Source organism: Gossypium hirsutum, chromosome D07 (genome assembly GCF_007990345.1).
Source record: "Gossypium hirsutum isolate 1008001.06 chromosome D07, Gossypium_hirsutum_v2.1, whole genome shotgun sequence".
In the NCBI taxonomy this organism is placed as follows: domain Eukaryota; kingdom Viridiplantae; phylum Streptophyta; class Magnoliopsida; order Malvales; family Malvaceae; genus Gossypium; species Gossypium hirsutum.
The window spans coordinates 30,375,407-30,379,091 of record NC_053443.1 but is presented as its reverse complement, the minus strand read 5'-3'; the positions used below and the strand labels follow the sequence as shown (position 1 = coordinate 30,379,091).

Sequence of the window (3,685 nt, the reverse complement as noted above, 5' to 3'; positions counted from 1 at the left end):
TTCACGGCGGTTTTGGGTACCACTCAGGTCGTTTCTTTCATTTTCTTTCTATTTATTTTCTTAGCATATAGATAAAAAACATATAATAATAAAAACTGTAGATTAACAAAGATAAAGAAATAAATATCAACCTTGGAACGATTTTTGCTCTTTCGGTATTGAACTAACTGTGTTTTTGCTGTAAAGGTAATTGTGTTTTTTATTGATTTTCAATCGGTCCTCATTACAGTATGTTCAGATTGCTTTTATAGCAATCGTAAAATATACAAAGAAATCTGCTAATATCTGTTTGATTTGATTTCGAAATCTTTGATTTTCTTTCCTTTCTTGTGTTTACAGGTGAAGATCGTGTGGAGATTCGGCCTTTGGGGAAGATTTGAGTTGCGGAGGCTGAAGCTTACCTCAGAAACCCTAGGGTTTCTGCCACTGCTTTGGGCCACTGGATTTGGGCCTCCGTTTTTGTATTTTGGGCCTTTTTTTATTCTGGACTTGTAAAAATACTAGACATTTCATTATTATTTTTATTATGGGCCGGGTAAAATTTAGGCATTACAAAGAAAATATAAAAAAAATTTGCAACAAACGCATGTAACCTTGAAAACATTTGTAAGTTGTTGTTATGATAGTTCCTACACCCATTGAATTAAGTCATCGTTGCAATTATAATTCCTACAGACTTGTTTACTAAGACTCTACTAGCTAGGAGTTTTAAGAAACATATAGATTGCATAGGAATGCGGAAATGACTCATCTATTTTACTATGGAAAGTGGGAGACTGTTGGATCTGGTACCTTAAATGTAGTACGCTTTGTATACTTGTATTTTTCGAACAAATTGGTTTAATAAAAATATACATAAATTACATAAATACTCTTTCTATATTTTCCTAAATGTTTCTTCATGCAAAGTAAAATGGAAGCAAATATTGACTCACTGGTTATATAATGTTTATCCTAATGCTAAGCGATACTATGTGCTCGGATCGTAATATGAAAAGGCAACTTATATTAGTAGATGACCTGAACATGTCCTTAGTCTAATCAAAATGAGCAAACTGATTTAAAGACTAATATGTCGTCTATCAAGTTCAATTGGGGAGATTCTTTGTCTTGAGCATCAGAGAAGATGATGCTTAGAAGATAGAGATATAAATGTAATTGATTGGGTTCACAATATATCAGAAATGACCTAAGTAGAATAGATCCTAGATCTGTTTATGGATTATTTACTTGCGAAGTTCAAAGTGTGACATACCTTAATCTTGAGTGGATGATGTGCATGACTCGTTGATAAGTGATAAAAGTAACGTATTTTAATCTCGTTCCTAATGCGTTTTTGGATGATTATTTATGCAAATTGATGAAATTATGCTCCTAATCCTTTAATTTCATGTTTCTATACTTAGAAGAGCATTTGGGAGAAAAATGAGTGAAAAATAAGTAAAAATCAAACAAATATAATAGATTTCAAGAGCCACATAGGCTGACATACGGCCATGTGCCAAACCGTGTCAATTTTGCAATTCGCATCCCAAACATATAGAAAAACATAATTTTTAGGCTTTCTGGACATTTTAAAGTCTATAAATACCAAATAGAAGAAGAGAAGTGGGAGCTAGCAGAGAATATTGAAGAAAACAACTCGAACAACACCATTAGTGTCAACTCTGAAGCAGATTTCCATCAAGATTGAAGACCTCATTTTAATTTCTTTTGAAGTTTTTATGAGTTTCTTTATTTCTTGTGGTTATTCTATCTTTAAGATGTTTTTATTCACAATTATGAACTAATTTCCTAGATACCTAGGGGAGATGAACCTTATGATGAATTCTATTATTTGATTTATATTTTATGCGATAAATACTTTATTCTTGTTCTTAGTTATATGTGTTTGTCTCTTATTTTAATATTTCTGGGATATTAATGTTTAATGTGCTTAAATCAGAGAAGGAAAATTCCCTATTTAAGAGTAGATCTAGCATAATTGAGTGGAGTTGCATGCAATCCTAGAAAAAGGATGACATAAATCTACCGGATTAGAGTCAAATATAATATGGGAATCCATAGATCGAGTTAATGTGACAATAGGGGTTTTAATTAGAAAGAAATTTCAATTAATCAACTTAGAGTTAGTTGTTCTTACTTTCGAAAGAGATATTAGCATAATCTAGGGATTCCTACGGATCAAGATACCAAGTGAATTAGTCGTTTAATTCAGATTCATAATGATAGATGAAGTCTAGGTGGATTATTTCCTGGGTATTGTTTCTCTCATTGGTTATTATTCAATTATTTTCCTAATTTATTCTCTTTTAAGTTCTTAAGTTAAATTAATTTAGTAATTTTAGTTTAAATCAATCACTGCAATTTGTAGGCTAGATAATAGGAAAACGGTAATTACTAGTACTTTTAGTCCTCATGGATACAGTATCTCTACTCATTGTAGCAATACTATTTATCAATAGGTGCACTTGCTTTTGTTGTATTTTTAGTTCGTTCCTTGGACATCAAGTTTTTGGCGCCATTGCCGGGGACTGAAATATGAGGAAAACTTTATTTCTATTAATTTAGCCATTTTTATTTTATTTATTTTTATATTTTTGTTTTAATTAAATTTTTACATTTTAATTTGTCTTTTGTTTGCTTCTGACAGGTTCTTTTGGTTTATGACTAGAGGAAACCTATCGGGACCATTGCTTTTTGAAAGTGAGATTGAAAGTAATGATTGCAAAAATTGTAAAGAGATTAGAGAAACAAGGCAAAGCCAACATAATATAGTAGACGAATAATAGGACAACAATATTATTGTGGAGATAGGTGATAATTAGAATATTCAGCTACCTCTTATAGATCTTGTTCCTCGTACTATGTATGATTATGCCAAGCTTGCTCTGATTAGGGCTGAATCGAGTATTGTGAGACCTGCCATTGCTGCAAACAATTTTGAGCTAAAGCCGAACACAATTCAGATGATACAATAGTATGTTCAGTTTGATGGTTTGCAAGATGAGGATCCAAACACTCATCTGGCCAATTTCTTAAAGATTTGTGACACTTTCAAGATTAGTGGTGCCACTGATGGCGCCATTTGCTTACGCTAGTTCCCATTCTCGTTGAGGAACAAGGCAAAATAGTGGTTAAACTATTTACCACGAAGTTCTATCACTACATGAGCTCAAATGACTGAGAAATTTCTCCTGAAGTATTTCCCACCGGCTAAAACAACTAAGTTGAGGAATGACATTTCTTCCTTTGCCCAAATTGATTTATGTACATTATATGATGCATGGGAGAGATACAAGGACTTACTGAGAATGTGCCATTATCTTGGGTTACCCCTATGGTTACAAGTTCAAACTTTGTACAATGTTTTTAATCCCTCGACTATGCAGTTAATTGATGCAGTAGCTGGTGGAACACTGAGTAATAAAACACCTGAGGTAGCATATGAGTTTATAGAGGAAATGACACTGAATAATTATCTGTGGCAAGTCATAAGAACAAAACTGATGAAAGTAGTCAGTGTTTTGAATCTAGATGCAGTGACCATGTTATCAAACCAAGTAGAAGCATTGAATAAGAAAATTAATGGTTTATACTTTTCTACGTAGGTGAACTCAGTGATGCAATGCAATGCAATTAGAGGTGGAATGAATAATTTAGAATGTTTACCCTTCAGCCCTAG

General features: G+C 32.6%; 1 non-coding gene across 1 annotated transcript; it reads right to left on the bottom strand.

Moving 5' to 3' along the window:
• Positions 1 to 3,227: 3,227 nt before the first annotated feature.
• On the bottom strand, positions 3,228 to 3,334 carry LOC121219723 (small nucleolar RNA R71). The gene has a single exon (XR_005916614.1). It is a non-coding gene; the product is annotated as a small nucleolar RNA R71 (small nucleolar RNA).
• Positions 3,335 to 3,685: the final 351 nt, after the last annotated feature.